The following is a 17741-nucleotide window of genomic DNA, read 5'->3' as shown; positions in this document are numbered from 1 at the left end:
TTCTCAATATCTTGTAAGGTACACGATGCCCAAATAAAAAACCTGGGTGCCAATCAGTTAGTTAGTACAACAGTATAACCCACCATCATCAATGTCTTGGCTACAAGCCAGCTACAGCGCAGCACTGATCAAAAAGATTGCCATGGTTTTTAGATGCTCTGAAAATAATGAGAGCCAAGCTTCTTTGGGTAAATCTGATATCTTTTATTAGACTAACTCAAAGAGTTGGAAAAAATCTTATACCCAAAAGCTTGCAAATAATTTTTCCAACTCTTTGAGTTGATCTAATAAAAGATACCAGATTCACCCAAAGAACCTTGTCTGCCTATGTCCTTAGCCCAACACAGCTACAACCTATACCACTGTGGAAAAATGACATGCACAAACAAAGTTAGGGTATCCATGATTTAAAAATATTCTGATTCCCTCTGCCAGCTGTACAACCAACAATTACAGCATTGCTCCTCCCCTTGCACTGAGGGAGGTAAAACAAGCCATCTCCAGCACTATTATACTTAGCAGAACTACTCTACATAATGAACCACCTTTATCAACTCATAGTTACATAGCCCAAACTTCACACCCAAGCATTGATAGTTGTGAAGAACTGTCAGCATACTTGACTGATAAGATCAAACAAATATGCATGTAGTGAACTGGGAAAGAAAATTCCATCCCTCATTAGACTGTATAATCTGCCTAACTGGTCCAGACAGACTTTGGCTTATTAACATATCCTGAAGCTCAAGAACCCCAGAAAACATTTTAGAGTCACAGCCTAGGAAAGGGCCCAGCTTCTGGCTGGTTCTTTTCTCCTTTGTGTCCTTGTGACAAGTTATTTAACAAAGTTTGCAGATTTGTTGAATCTGACAGGCTGTGCTATGAACAATTCTGCTATGGCCTCAAATTTGCAACCGCTGGGCCGTCAGCTGTGCACCTTAGCAGTGCACCACTTCAGGCCCCTTCCTTTCTTGTGTCACTGTGACAAAGTATTTAGCAGAATTCACAGATTCCTTGAATTTGGCAGGCTGCACTGTGAGCATTTCTGCTATGATCTCTAATTTGCAACCTCTGAGCTGTCAACTGTGCACTTTAGTGTCCGTGCCAGATATGTTGTGATTTTTAACTTTTACTAAAGCTTCCACAATTGTATGTCCCACTGGGGTCAGATTAACTAGTCTGTAATTTCCAAGTTTCTCCCTCCTGCAGCTCCTTCCTGAAAGAATAATAGATGTGCAGAGTCACTCCCTCTCTGTGGAGCCATCTGTACTATCCATTATCCTCCTGGTAATCTCAGCCATCTCTTTTAGGATCACAGGGTGTAACCAGTTGAGTATGGAGTTTGATTTATCTTTAGAAAGACTATCAAGATTCACTCAGCTGGAATTGCTAATATCCTTAATCTTCTATTGTTTTTCCCTTCATGCTTAAAATTCAATTCTCCTTTGGCCATTTGGTTTCTTAGGACCATTCACTAGGTATGTTTTATTTTTTTTATTTATTTATTTCTTGTCCGTTCATTGTTAGCAGCTTCCTTGGTTTACCGCTTCCCTATTATGCATTTCAAAAAGTCATTGTTTTTGCTCTCTCCTTCTGTAACCAAAAACATTAAAGCTGGCAATCCATTTTGACACAATTTCATCTTGGAGATGGGTTTGACTGGTGAAGCTTAGAACCAGGCTGAGAACCAAAGGCTACTCTTCCCAAGAGAGTGGAATTGTCCAGATGCAATGGTGTCATTTTCTTCACTTATGTGGGTGCATGATTTCCTGCTTTTAAAACCGACTTACGGGATCCTATATGATCTTGCTTTTCTATCAGGTGGAATATACTGCCAGATAATAGGAAACAGGAGACCAATACAAAACACCCATGGAAAACCCTGAGGCATTACAGTGCAGGATGGAATTAGGACAAATATTTGAACTGTTGTAGTTCTGTGCTAGGAAAGAATATCTTAAATCTGTATCAATTTATTTCTTTTTCAAATAGGAGGCAGTTCTTTCATGGATGCCAAGTTCTTCTTAGCTATAGGAAACCATAACAATGTATCATTGGGAATACTGGTGACCATTTAATGCGCTGCTTAATATGTTGGTGTTGGATGCTAATTCCATCTGTGGCTGCTGAAGTGACAAAGGCAGATGGCATGTTTGATGAGTCTTCCTGGTACTTGCAACAGAGATAAACAGGGTGAAGTTTTTGGCTGGTAAAATGCAATAACTCTTTTAGCTTTCTTAATCTTGATTTCACAACACTAGTCCAAAAACAAGCTAAAATCATATTAGGTATGTTGTTACTGAGCTTATTTGCATACCATAGTAGATGCATTTGTTTGCTTTCAGCCTTCCTGGTGTATTCAATCAGTATACAATTCTTGCTGTGATAGTAGTTAAACGATACCAACAGATAATCTGGATAAGGTTTACTTACTCAAGGGAGCAAAAGACATGGTAAAGATCACCTAGGAACAGAGGTTCCATTCCATTTCTATGCTGCACAGTAAGAAGTGTTTCATACACAGAGCTCTGTGCAATAATCAAGGGACTCCATCTGGACTGTAGTACCTGGATCTTTATTAAAAGTAGGGCTTGCAGCTATGTTGTGTACTTGTGCTCAGAGCCATTTTTCCTTCCAAGCACATGGAGCTTCCTGGAATCACCATCCAAATCATCCCTCCTACAACTCCTGTTCCAACTTACAGGTTCTTGCAGGAAGATTCTGTTTCTATTCCTTCACAGAGAAGAAAGAGGTACTATAGGAATGCCTGCCTAGCCACATCTAGATGCCAGAGAATAACCACTAAAATCAGTCTCTTCAAATAGATGCGTTTTTTTGACTGGCATATTTGGATATTTTCTGTGGTGGATACAGAATGGCACGGCAATTCCATGTTTAGTTCCACTTTAATGGAAGTCCTTCCCATGTTCAAAATCATATATTCTCTCAGCTTTACTTGGACAGTAATCACATGACTTTGCAAGACTATTTATAGTTAAATACATTTGTAGTCAAACATACATATGCTGACATCAAGGTTAGGGACAGAAATTACACATAAGTGGTTGGAAACTGGTTCATCTCTGTTAATAACATTGTGTTCATAACACAATTATTAACACAACCGAACTTTAGTGCATATAAACACAACCGAAATTTAGTGCATATAAACCACTTTCAAAATGGCCAAAATCAGTTTAAGATAAACCTGGATGGGTATCAGACTTTACTGATCAGCAGTATCAGACTTAACTGATTTAGGTTACATCAATTTATTCAACTTCTGTCCCAGATCCCCTCCAGATTCAAGTTAACTCACAGTCCCCCAGAATTCCAGGATGCTTTGTACCTCCCCTACAAACTCCACCCCTTCCTCTCCACAGGGTGTGTGGGCTAGCCTTGACTCAAGCTTCCTGTTCCAGCAGAGCAGGGAGGTGTGCTCTAGTGCCTCCCAGCTTCTGGTCTGAGCCATTGCAGGCATGTGGCTGCATTTCTAGAATCAAAATCAATGTCTGTTCACTTGCTTATCAGTTCAGTCTACGCTGCTTAGACTAACCTGTGAAGATTGAATCAAGTCAACCTTAGTCTTTTTGACTGTCTGTACTTAGCCCAACTGTACAGCATTTAGTGACTCCACAAAGCAATAGCTGTTTCCTTTCCCATAGGAATTAAAGCTTTAATTTTGATAAACTGTCACTACAGTGTTGGTCTGTATACAGCCAGTAGAAAGTTTTTTCCTCATTCAAAATTATCACCCATTCACTTCCACTTTCCCAGTAGTCCCCCTACAATACATTAGTCCCTCAACTGGTAGAACAAAGTCTGAATGAAAATTAATGTTCCATTCAGCAAGACTCATAGACCAAAAATAGATGAAATAAATAATAGCATATGCCAGTTCCTTCTTGGTGCTGCGCATGCACATGGTTATAAGGTTGCATATGTTAATCTTTTCCTGAATTAAATGCATCATTTCTAGATCTTTGCAGTTTTGTATCTTTATTTACCATCTAGTCCCTTTTGAAACTGGGTGGATGCTCCTTATTGGTCTCAGCAGGTTCAATATAGTAGTTGAAATACCAGTAGATAGTACATGTTAGTGCTCCTGCTATCGCTTTCACTGATGGATCTGAGTTTCTGGAGGTAATGGTAGATTTTTTTCTGATTTTTTTTCCTTTCTTGTTCTGTTTTTTACTTTTCTACTGCAGTTGTGCTCTAGGACCTTATTCCTATCTATTTTTATGCTTTTAAATTCCAATATAAATCAAGACCACTAGGTTGTTTCACTGGAAGTCAAATAGTGAATAACATACCATTCCAGGTAATATCATATAAAATATACCTTCTTAGTAAATAACTATTGCAACTTTCTTATTTTTAATCATATTTCCTATTGCTTATCCTACATAGAGCTTGCAGACTTGGGCTTGGGACTGAAGTTGCACATAAACCGGTTTAAGTCATCACTCAGAAATTGGTTTAAACCTATAACAGAAAACGGCTAGGAACAGACATTCAAAAAGCCTGAGCCTGCATTGATTCAGTCTTTTCAGGTTAATCTAACCTGCAGAGAGTGAACTGGTTTGCAGGTGGATAGACATTCGGTACATGCCTGCAGTGCCTCAAGCCAGAAGCCTGGGGGCACTACAGCAGCCCTCTCTTCCATGAGGAAGCTAAGCTGAGCCGGGGGGGGGTGGGCGGCCAGGCCCTGGGAGGCCTGCCCCAGCGACTCCCTGACAGCCAGGAGCAATCTGGGCACACAGGGCTACCCGACCCCAGAGGGGAACTCTTCTCCCTCCTCCCTCTCCCCCACCACTGCGGGGCCAAGAAGGGAGCCCAGTTTGGTGCTGGCGGGGGTCTTCTCCCTCCTCCTCCCTGCCCTGTGGTGGGGTGGGGAGAGGGGCTCTGTGAGGTTGCCTGGCCCCAGAAGAGGACTCTTCCCCCCACTCCGCCGCACCAGGGCAGGGGCAGGCTCTGTTCCATGCTGGGGGGAACTCTACCCCCTCCTCCTTCTCCCCCCAGAGGGGCAGTGAGAGCACAGAGCTCGGGTATGTGGGGGGTGAGGGTGTGGGGACTCCCACACACTCCCCCCATGGTGTGCAGCCCCTGCTTTCTTGCAGCAGCAGGCAGGGAGGTCAGGGTGCTCCTGCCCAGTGCAGGCACAGCTCCAGCCAGCTCTGCACAGGGGGATGGAGCAGAGCTTGCCTTATCCCCACAGCTGTGCTCCCTGAGCCTGTTCCTACAGCTCCAGCCCTTCCAGTGGGGAAGCCCCGTGCTGGAGCCAGCTGTTTCCCCCAGTCCCCGCTGTGCAGGGCCCCGCACTCTGCTGGGAGGGAGCCCCACCCCCTGTCTCCCTGCAGATTCCAGCATGGAGCTTCCCCATGCGAGTGTGGAGCTTCAGGTGCAGCACGGAGCCGTGGGGATAGAAGCAGCCAGGCAGGCTGAACAGGGCTGCACTCTTCACCCCCAGTGCAGCACTGGCTGCCTCTATCATAACTCTGAACCACATCTGCAGCTCTGCACTCAGAATCCTTCTGCTATAATTCTGGACTCCAGATCTCATAAACCTCAGGGGCAGCAGGAAGAGGAAGTGAACACACAGCCCATGGTGGCTACATGCCAGAGAACTGTGTTGTAGTGCCCCCTGGCTTGTGACCTGAACCACTGCAGGTATGTGTCTGCATTTCCTGAATCAAAACTGAATGTCTGTCCAGTTGCTTCTCAGTTGAATCTCTGCAATTTAGACTAACCTACGAGGACTGAACCGATTCAGCCTTGGGCTTTTTGACTGTCTGTTCTTAGCTCTGGTCATTAAGTTAAAGTTCCCACATCTTTTATAACATGTGTGGCCTAGCTGGATTTAGAAATGGCTTCAAACCTGTTTACAGAACTTGACTCACCTACTTGCATGAGAATGAATAACTTTTGTGCTTGAGTTGTATGTCTTCATGACAGATTAACAAGATTGTTTTAATACCCTTTTTGTCCACACATGTGTTTCCAGCTTGGGCTCTGCTTCCTCTATCTGTTGCATGTTAATATGACTGATTATATCAGTGAACCTTTCATTTATTCTGAGATAGCATTCAATTATGTTAGTTTGCAAAACTAATTTTTACCCTGTTGTTTAACCATTCATTCGCAACAAAGGCTCAAGGTGGCTTATAATAAGATAAACTATACTTCTTGAGACAGTACTTTTAAGTATGCAATACATGCCCAGTATAACTACCCAGGCAAATAATTTAAATTTTTTGATACAATCACAAAAATTTATTACTAGATTTGAAAATTGAAACAAATAATTTCTAAAAATGTTTAAGTGGTCCCCAATTTAAAGGATCTCAAATAACCAAAGTCTAATTATGATCTGTCTTATACTGAGGTAAATCAGAACTATAATATTACCTACAGCATAAAAACAGCATGAATCAGAAATAGTCTTAGAGGTCCTTTATTGTCCTTCTCAGAGTTTGAGGATTGAAGCAAGAGACTCAGCAAAGACTCTCTGTTTTATAGTTTTATGAACAGGACTGTAATAAGTGCCGTTAGCTTGATTAGATCTGTACATTCAAGTCTGTTAGCAATTCATTATTCTAGTTTTGTTATTGAGCTGTTTGTTTAGAAAGAAGCATCAATGTTCTGTATGGCATTTATTTAATATTTCATTCCATTGTGATTTATGACTTTCCCATTCTGCATGATTTTTCTTCCTTAGGCCACTTCACAACTGAAATTTGGCCTAATGTCTGTGATGAATAGCTCATGTGAGAAGGAATTGCCACTTTCTGGTTTCTGGAACTATCTTTGGGACATTTGGATTGTCCTCCTCAGCAATGCTGTGCACCAGATATCACACAGACTTATATTATTGTGCTTCTGCAAAACCACACGTGGAAATCAGCTTTAGTTATTGTTCCCTTTATACAACTCTGTTAATCTTCAATTAACAGTTTAAAAAAAATCTCGCTCACCGATACTGCACTTGCAGTACAGACATACTTTCCTTTTCTCCATCAGTTCTGAACCTCATATTTCATCACACCTAGCAACAGACACTTTTAGAGAGACATTTATATCCAAGAGTTCCCAAATCATATAAGGAAATCCATATGTTTATACATGACTACAAAGCAGACTGCTAATCTACTGGGAATTTAATGTTGAGGTGCTGCAGAAAAGAATAACACCTCTTTCCAAAAGATGCCACCCTTACCCATCTTCTCCCTTCATAGGCACTAAATTAGCTGACAAGAACGTAGACAGTGGCCTCCAGGTGAAGACAATTAAGGTATCCCAGCAAATCTGGAATGTGCTGGGAGTGGTAATGACTGGTTGTAAAGGTAGGAAGGAAGGAATGTGTCCTGCTTTTCCTTGTTAGAGCTTGCTACCACCCTGAGGACATGGGAAACTGTTTATTTTCTATCTAGTGAGAAAAGGATAGTGCTTTTATGTTCTATGAGTGAAGGATGATCTGAAGAATTTAATCCTTTTCTAATGGATTGGACAATAGGCCATAAAATTCCCTGTAAACCCTAGGCTAGTCCAGGACTTACTGGTCTGCGTGGCTATGAATCAGGACAATTATCTGATGCCCAAACACCTGCCCACAAACTCCTCAAACACTAGTTCTGTCAGGGGCTTTTAGAAGCTCCTGAATGGCATGGGGTTGGGGAAGGGGCATCTGCTGTGCCCCTCTAGCACATAGACAGCGATCTAAGTCCAGAGTGGCAACACCCTTCACTGGTTTTGGTAACACTAATTTTTACCCTCCTTTAGGGGAATGCTTTTTGGGTCCTTTGCTTTTACTATAGCTTTTAAATTGTAAATGAAATTGAATTGAAAAATTGTGTTAGACTTACTTGAATTATGTTGAGATTGAAAGTAAAGTCCAAAAAACTAAGGTAGATTTGAACAAGCATAATTGAACCATGTGAGACTCATTAAAAACAGTTCTCAAATGCCCACTTTACTACTCCATAAGTAGGTCACATATTACTGTCATCTCATCTTTCTTCTCCACAAACTCTTTGTTTTCAACGTGCTATTTCTCCATGTCACTAACCAAGTCTCCAGGCCTGTAATCTGCTTTGTGCAGGGGCAGGAGTCCTGGTCCTTGTAGTAGCTTGAAGGACGGGAACCTAAGATTGTAAGCATGACAGTCATATGTCTCTTGGACATGCATGCTACAATCCTGTTTATATGTGAACTAGCGCAGTAGAACCCCATGACTCTCAGCTGTCCCTCATTTAGAAGCAGGTCTACAATGTCAGTCCCAAGCTTGTTTACCTTCCACACAAATGTTGTCTTCACACTTATTGGTGAAAATTATTTACATAAAAAATAAAAAATAAACAACCCGCAAAAGTTATCAAAGAGTTACTAATGCACAACATTTTAAGTTTCCTGCCTGAATACTTTTTTGTGATCTTCCTGTTGGATGCTTGCCATAAATTGCATCCCATATTTGGGCTCTAGTAGGCTAGGTGGCATGTAGGCCCTGGTCTTGTTTCAGGACCAGTACTATACCAGTACTACTGTTTTTTAAACTGTGTTATAAAATCCCTACTGTACTTCAAACTGATAGATCTGAAACATGATTGTAGTCTGGTTTCAGAACATGTAACAGTTATGCTTTCCGCTATTAACTGTTGTGCAGAAGTATTGGCTACTTACTTCAGTGCAGAAATAATGGCATTAATGACAGTAACTATTTTTCTATGGAATACAATATTTTCCTACTATTTTAATAATGCTGTAGAGCTCAGGTATCTCATTACTGCAACAAGTTTACCAATCACAAAATGAAAAGAGTTCATTTTCAACAAATACCTATAACAAATCTATAAGTAGGATTCACACACATTTGTTTTTATTTAAATAAAAAGTCTGTGTTTAATAATGTAAGCTAGGAAAGTGTGCACAACATTTTTATGTCACTGAAATTACATATGGGGTTCTTCCACTTACTTCTAGTGACTTTGAATCAGACCCTTTCAAATCAAATTAAATATGTTTATACAAGCAAATTGACAGAAGAAAATCAGTGTTGCTATCATATTGTACTCCTCATTATACTGCTTTCTTCTATTTTTAGTGGTCCTTTTGGTGCTCTCAGTAAAAGGTTGCATTTTATTTTTTCACATCTTCTGCATTAGCTACAACAATATTTTATTTTCTCAGTAAATAATACATGAATAATTAATAATAATAATGACCCTGATCTTGCCCTCATTGTTCAGGCAGACATCCTTCTGAAATAAATTTGAATTTTGCTTTATAAAGAATGACAGTACCAGCCTGAATTGTGCAGGAAAATGTTAAATGATAGTACAAAAAGTTCTAAGTCAAATATGTCATTAAAAAACAAGATTACCAAAGCCTATTTCCACATCCGGTATTCTAATCTGACATCAAAATAGCAGCTGCTGTCCTGGAACTAATTAGATTAATCATCACTATCCAAAGTAGCAGTAAAAACAAAAATAAAGAACCAAGTCAGTGTTGGTCTTGGAGTAGGAATTTTGAACTGGACCTAATGTGACACTTAACTTGCAAGCTCTTAGACTCCAGAGTTGACTCTTCACCCTAGGAGCAATGGGTAGGCTTCCTGTAAAATGCCTGAGGAGCATTAGAACAGGATCCACAAATGCAAGTATGTCAAGTGAACAACTACTCAGGTAAGAGTCTAGTTAATTCTTCAGTGAAGATGTATGCTTTACTGGAGAGAGCTTACCTTTCTGTCTATGAAAAGTACCCTTCTTAATAAGGCATAGATTTTGTGTTTTTTCTTCCTAATGGTCCACAGGAAATGATTAATTATTACAGAGAGGCCTGAGGTGAAGGGACAACAGTGTGCTCCGGACGAGGAGTAAAACCGCAGTCTCCTGACTTTCACTTCTGTCACTGACCTGTGTGACTCTGAGTGACCTTCTACATTTCTGTCCTGCTGTTTCTCCCTCACTCTTCATTTATCTTGTCTACGTATATTTTAAACTCTTTGGCAAGAACCACTTTTACTCCACATTTGTAGAGTGCCAAGTGTAATAGAGTTCTATTTTAATTAGAGCCGCACCTAGATATTAATGTAATCGATATAAATTATGGGTTAACAAAAATAATCTAAGTTTTGCATATGTTCATGGGAATTTACAGAAAAATACATACCACAGTCAAGATATTGGTTCAGTGTTCAGCAGGAGGTGAAGAGGTATATAAGATGGCTGTGAGGTTTTAAAAAGTGATAGATTATAGTTGAAAGATTTTAAAGATACACCGTATACCCAGATGGGCTGTTCTGTCTAGTATTCAAGAAAGAATTGCAATTTTAACAGTCCAGATTAAGCCAATTTAAGAATTTTAAAAGTCCAAATTCAGCCAAGTTAGAAATATGGTGTGGTAAAAACAGACTACATCATCTACCATTATTTAGTCTGGCAAGAAGATCAAAACAAACAAGAACTTGATAGAAGCATTCAAATTATGAAGGCTGAAATAGAAGCTAATTAGTTTTCCTGTACCAATCCTTATCCTGGAGGAACAAGGGGGATGAACTCCATATAAAAGGAAATACTTCCTCAGGTAATGTGTAGCTGTTTGTGTTATGGAATGCAGTGCAGGTGAGTGTCAAATACTGCAACTGGATTATTTTTTCCATTCTTGAATGATATTAAGACCAGGTGTGCTGTCTAGAATCATGAGTATCAATGCTCATACTTCAGAATATAGATGGATTAACTACAGAGTTAAAAAAAAGATTTCCTTTTCCACACAAATGTATTATTTCACAGTAATGAGTTAAATTACCTGTGTTTTCTCCCTACAGCTTCTAAAGTATCAAGTATTGGCTGCTACATCATGTATGACAGAGGACGCCATAAAACAGTGGTTTTAATCCAGTATTGAAAGTGTTAAGAGCCTGATTTTGCAAACCGAACCTAATTAGTTGGACTACTTCTGTGAGCAAGGACTATGTAACAGCTGCATGTATTGCTCCCAGCGTGGGAGGGCCCGGGGAGGTGTAGCAGACCACCAGAGAAGTTCAGCCAAATGCCCAGTAAGTGTGGGAAACAGCCAGTCCTTACCTGCAGGTGCGGAGCTGACAGAAGTGGCACGGTGAGCAGCACTGCTGTGGTGATTTATAAGCACCTGTGGCTGTGTGGGCACTCAGGGCATGATGCCACAGACATAGGTGGAGGAAGAAAAAATTATTTGTGGGGGGACTGAGTGTGTGCGTGCCTGCTATTTGAGACTTGCTGTTTGAGGGAGCCAAGAGATCCAACATTAAGTGTAATGAAGACCATCTTCTTTTAGATCAGCTGAACTATACCAGAACCCAAGCAGGACTAGAAAACTGGTAGTGTACTACCCAACTTCCTGAAGCAATATGCTCAGTTTTATCTATGGTGATGCTCAATTTCTGGTGGAATCAGGGTCCCTCTCCCTTGCTGATGTGATTGAATAACACTTGTTTTCTTATAATGCATTTCCTAGTTACAGTGAACTAATCATTCATTAAATTGTATCTTACAGTGAGTCTGTTAGCATATGTATGGAGCAACAGAGCCAATATCTTGAAACTGTTTCTTAACTGGAAGTGGGAAAGTAGTATACAGTGCATTAATGCAGATTAGGAATGTACTAATGGCTGGAAGCTACAACACAGAGTTAGGAATGAAATGAAACATACTGAAATATAAAGATGATTTAAAAGAGCACATCAAATTATATAGCCTCTTTATGATGTATTTTATGTCTACACTATATTTTTCATTGTACACATCACAGTCTAATCCAGATATTTCTGAAACTCATTTGTACAAATGTCCTTCTGGCCTTGGTAGCAGCATTTTACTTTGTTTGAAGAGTATCTTCCTTAAAAGAGTATTTCCATGGACTTCACTGGGACTGCTTATGTAAGTAAAGTTCTACTTGGTATACGGTAAGTAAAGATAGTAGAAACCAGTGCTAGAAACTTATTTTGTATGTTGTTTTTCATTTTAAAATCTTGCTGGAGTTTTTTGTTTCCTGAATGTCTCCTAGTTTATGGACCGTGCGCAGTATGGACAATGATCTGACAATAAGGTCTGACCCAGTATGGCACTTCTTACATTTTAATATCTATTAGAAAAATCTCATAAGTGATTTTTTCTTCTAACAATTTGAAATTTTCTTTTAGCTGGCATTGAAATCTCTCCATTTTTCATAAGAACATACCTGATTTTAATATTTTTCCTCAGCAAATAGATTCTTGAGACGTGGCATCATCTTCACTGCCCTTCCCTGCACTCTAAGACCTAATTGTTTATTGTCAGTTGTTAGATCCAGACAAGCTACACTAGAGAGTTACAGGCAAAAGTGGCTCTACACCACTAATGCACTTGCTTTAGTCCTGGGGTTCATGGTTCTGCCTCAGTGCTACTCCAAATTACATTTGTTTGTGGCAGCTGTCAGGGGCCAGTGTAGTAGCCAAGAATAACCAGAATATAGAACTTCTCTACCCTCAGCCTTTTCCCTCAGCAAGTCCATTATGCTGAAGGGTGGCAAAGTAAGAATGATACAGAGCTGTGATAGCTCATTTAATAAAATTAAATTAAATAATTCATTTGACTCAGAACATTCTGATCTCAGACACTTAAACTATCAAAGATTAACCTTCCCATGATGTGGAAAACCCAGGTACAAGTTGCCTCAGATGCTACCCCACATATGTCATCCACCAGGGCAGTGTCCTCCTAACCACCACACTGTAAGATATCTCACGTGAGGATACGCTTGGTCTTTCTTGTTAATACTATTCCATTTTCCAAAGACCACTAACATTTTCTTTCAGTTGAAAGGAGAAGAAAAATGGGAATGGCTTTATAGTTTGATGGTTAGTGTAACACCTGGGAGGCAAGACACCTGGATTCTAGGTGCTGTATTCCATGTATAATAGAATAATGTCAAGAGGAGAGAGAGACTGGAGGACCCTTCCCCAGTCTACAGCTTGGTGGTTAGGCTAGTGTCTTGAGAGGTGTTGATTCAAATCCCCTCAGGCAACTTTAGCGCCTCCTGATTGGATGCTTTAATAACCACTGAGCTATTAATTAACAGGGATTTTCCTGAAACTTCATTATTGGCTTTGGGGAGTACGGTGGAGCTGAGCTGACTTCACATCCAGCTGCTCACCACCCCTCCCACCCCCCGCTGCCGTGTCTACACAGGCTAATTTGCCCCGGGCCCCACACCCTGCTATGGTCGTCTCTGGCCAACACCATCTGTTTTAGGGATGTGATATAAGGGAGGATCCAAAACTGCCACCAGTGTACCTGATCTTAGGCTGTCTGAAGGAATGGAGATCTGGCTTAACTTTGGATAAAAGCTTAGCATAGCTGAGTTGGCTTATTCTTCCAGCTGGATTTTAACAAGTGACTAGAAGCTGTACATTTATATTAGAATACAGTTGCTTCAGCATATTTGCAGTGGAGAATTATACTACCATACCATGCTTGTCATATTGCCTATGTAGACAAATCTGAAAGGAATAACATCATTAATTCTTTTGTATTTTATCACTTAGTGAATACATGTGGAATTTCTTCGCCCTTTTTTACTACTACTCTGCACTCATGTGACAGTTTCAGTGACTTTTCCATAATTACTCTCAATCCTTTTCCTCATTGTCTAGTGGATGATTGCATTATTTAGGACATATTCCCTATTCCTTGCTCCCACACTAAATTATTTTACATTTGTTTACCCTGTCCTGATTTGGACATCTGATGGATCAACCACCTGAATGACCCAAATCTTTTTGAACCTCATTTCATTGTTCTCCTGTGTTTGCTTTCCCCCTAAACTTAGTATGAGGAGACTTAAAGAGCTTGTAACCATTTAATGGAGTCATAAATGAACACTACACTTTACTTAGGCAAATGAATGAAAGAAATTAGAAGAAAGTAAAGAAAACAAGCATTGATTAATAGTGCCTAAAATTTGTTACCAAAATGTTCAGAGGTATTTATTCATTAGTAATAGTGATTAAATTTAACTAAAGTAATAAATAATACCATAACTTGCTTAGTGTCCTTCATAAAATTCTGAAATTCATTTAAAGTTCTAGTAGTAGATCCCAGTCCAAAAATCTCATGTGCAGTCTGCAGTCTCAGAAGTACTGCATTTTGGGACTTCCATTTTCAGGCTAAGAGCACCCTCAGGCTTACCATTGGATACACAAGCAGCAAAGCATTTTTTTTCCCCTGGCAATTTCCTAATGTGTTCCTTAACTGAACAAAGGTTGGGGCCTGGTTGCCTGAGGAAAACCACATAATTGAAGAGGATGTCTGGTGCAGACAGCACAATGCACCATTCCCAAAGCAGGAAGCAGTGACAGCATTTTAAACCCTATGCAAAGGGGAAAATGCTAATTCAGGTTTTCAAGAAACAAATTATCCCTGGGAATGACTATTTCAATCAAGACAGAGTAGTGCATTTTGTTGGTTTTTAGCTTTATATTTGTTTTTATGTTTTTTTTAAAAGAAGTTAGGTCTGCAGGGTGGGGGAGATTGGGTGATTGGGGACATCTAGCAGGGGGCTTGGAGAAATCTGGGGGAACTAGTGAAGTATGTGGGAGGTTGCTGGGGTCTGGGAGGCTTTGGTGGGATCAAGAAGGCTAGTGAGATCCATGAAAGAGTTTGGGAGGATGGGGAGGCTGTCTCCTTCCCCAGGACCAGAGGCTATTTTTAGTCCGCCAACTGCCCCTCCAATGAACACCCCCAGCAAATCAAACCCCATAATGCCACCCACCCTTCCCTCCACCACAACTTAGTTTGATTGGCTCCTTACACGAAAAGCAGCTTGCAGACTTGGGTGTTCGTCAAGGTCAGGAGGAAGGAAGGGGTATGGGGAGGTAAAAGTAGCTTGGTGCCATAGAGGGGACAGGTAGAAAAAGTACAGCCCTGGGGCTGGCTGCACAGAGAACTGTACAGAAGTCCAGTTAGGTCAATCTCAATGGACCCATTCTAAATTAGAATACCTGAGAGGTAGGGTTAACTTAGATTGGGTTGGGCATTTTTAGATGGATCTAAACTTCTGTACAGTTCACTCTTAAATCCCGAGTTAGATCAATTTAGGTGTAATGTCCACACTTGGGTGATCTAAGTTAGATTGGATGGCCATTTTTAATGTGATCTAACCCCTCCCCTAACCCTGAACATCTGTATCTAGGTTGTCCAATACTCCCTGTAACAGGGGACTGGCTCCAGCCCCTGTTCCGAGCATTAAAAGCTGGTAGGACAGGGTTGGGAAACAAACTTACCCCAGGAAATCCAGCAGGGTTGCATGGCTGTTGGAGCTGCTGGGGAAAGGGTCCGGAGCGACCTGCAGAAAGGGAGCAGGATCCCAGCCACACACGGTCAAGTTTGTGGGGAGTGAGCCCTTGTTGGACCCCTGGAGTTCCAATGGAGCAGAAGACGAGAGCTGGAATACAGATATTCCCCAGAGAGGGGGACATACAGCTGGTTCAGAGAGCTGTGCAGTCTGAGTGGAGACGTGGAGCTGGAACACTGTGGCTGGACCCAGTAAACCAGGAGAGTCAGGACGGGGCTGGGGAGATTGTGACAGAGAGAAGAGAAGTGGAACTGATCCATCGGTTCAGGGAACTGACAAACCAGTGGTGCTTCAAAGGATTTGATGAATCAATTGCTACTGACTCTGAAATACTGATGAATTGACTTTTATTTATATTAAGAATTTGATTAATTATTTATCAATTAGATGAAGAATGGATGGACTCTGTTGATTGACTGAGGATGGGGATAATTAATTGATCTTCTGTAAGGAGGAGAGACTGATGGATTCATTGAGGATTACTTGGAAGAAGGAAACGAAGGAAGGCAGCTAGCATTGCAAAATTGATTAGTTGATGGTTGAGAATCCTGAATAGATTAATGAAGTTATTTGTATTGGGAAGGACTGATGGTTTACCTTTTCCAGCCCTGAGGGGAGAATTAGCTTGGGAGTGCTTTATTCAGTATTTGACTGAATTGATTATTGAGCTTCCTGGAGAGTCAGGAGACTGAGTCAATTACTATAGGACATGGAACTCCAAGTTTTATTTATATGATGAGCCCCAGTGCCCTTTCAAGCAAATAGGACTAACGAATTTAGGTGTGATCCCTTCCCGGATTGCACATTTTGATTGAAAGCATATAAAGAATTGGATAAGAGATGAAGTATTGCATAATGCATGAACTGTGTCTGTCCCGGACAGTGACACGCCGAGTGGTGGTTGCTTTCTGAGTGGGTCTGAACTCAGGAGTTAAGGCCACAAAACTATTTCATTCCATCCAGGAAGAGCACATACCAACCGCTGAAACTTCCTTAGCCTGACAAAGGGTTTTTGAACCCAAAAGCTTGCTTAATAATTATTTTCCAACTATTTGGGTTGGTCTAATAAAAGATACCAGATTCACCCAAGGAACCTTGTCAGCCACAAAACTAGGCATCCGACCTGGCGTGGAAAGGGGCAGGGTGTAGAGGGTAAGAAGCCCTGAGAAGTGGACTGCCCTCAGCCAGGTGGATTTTTGCCCCTTTTCATAACATTCAACCTCCATCTAACATTGAACAACCAGTCGTGGCAGGAAAAGTGAAGCTGGGGTGGAGACCCGGTAAGCCTGGAGAAATTTACACTCCCCATTAGAAAAAATATTCTTTTGGTTTTCAGCTTGGCCAAACTTCAGTCACTTAGACTAGCATTTTCCATGAGAAGTGTCTGCCTCAGCCTGACTTTGTATTTTTTAAAGTTTCAGCTAAAATAAATTAGCCATTTTCACATGTCCAGTCAAAACAGAGGTTGTTTGGCCCATATTTAAAAAAAATTCTTGGATTATTTTGTTGAGAAGCTTTGTTTCCACCAAGAGTTAGGGTGTATGTGGCAGTGCACCTTTGGGTGCTTGCCACTTTAAGTACTTATGCAGGCAGAAGATCAGCCTGCAGGTGGGAGCAGACTCAATCAGGCAGTCACATGACAGTCAGGAGGCTGCCTGATTGGCATAGGGCTAGGCCTTTAAGATGTAAGACATGCCCTGAGAGCAAAGCCAAGCAGTTGCAACTGGGGAGCTGAAGGGTGAACATCTCCTAGCTAGAGTACTGCTGCTCCCAGAACACCTGGAGGTCAAGGGTAGGAACTATGGGGATGGAGGAGGTTCCTGGTCCTTGGGATTAACCTAAAACTACACCCTGCTGGGGAGGATGGTGTGGTGGGGCTGCCTGTGGTGAGGCATTCTCTGGGAAATGCCAGACCTGTGTCTCCCTAATGAAAGGTGAGTATGGGGCCCTGGAAAGCCTCAGCCCCCGCTGCCTTGTGGCTACCACATGGAGGAGAAAGGCTAGGGGAGCACACCCCAACAGAAAAGCATGAGGTCCAGGCCGATTAAATGGGGCCTGAGGTGGGGTCATAGATTCATAGATGTTAGGGTCAGAAGGGACCTCAATAGATCATCAAGTCCGACCCCCTGCATAAGCAGGAAAGAGTGCTGGGTCTAAATGACCCCAGCTAGATACTCGTCTAACCTCCTCTTGAAGACCCCCAGGGTAGGGGAGAGCACCACCTCCCTTGGGAGCCCGTTCCAGACCTTGGCCACTCGAACTGTGAAGAAGTTCTTCCTAATGTCCAGTCTAAATCTGCTCTCTGCTAGCTTGTGGCCATTGTTTCTTGTAACCCCCGGGGGCGCCTTGGTGAATAAATCCTCACCAATTCC

The 17741-nt window shown here is 41.4% G+C and overlaps 1 long non-coding RNA gene across 1 annotated transcript in view; it reads left to right on the top strand.

The window, feature by feature from the left end:
• The window catches only part of LOC109281050 (uncharacterized), a 38219-nt gene extending 21404 nt beyond the window's left edge, over positions 1-16815 (top strand). Inside the window, exon 2 of the long non-coding RNA XR_009462384.1 lies at positions 10826-16815. This is a non-coding gene — a long non-coding RNA (uncharacterized LOC109281050). The remainder of the gene's footprint in view (positions 1-10825) is intronic.
• The last annotated feature ends 926 nt before the right edge of the window (positions 16816-17741 follow it).

This window comes from Alligator mississippiensis, chromosome 5, assembly GCF_030867095.1.
Source record: "Alligator mississippiensis isolate rAllMis1 chromosome 5, rAllMis1, whole genome shotgun sequence".
Classification (NCBI taxonomy): domain Eukaryota; kingdom Metazoa; phylum Chordata; order Crocodylia; family Alligatoridae; genus Alligator; species Alligator mississippiensis.
Note: the sequence above shows the minus strand (reverse complement) of the source record. Positions and strands in the feature narration are given on the sequence as shown.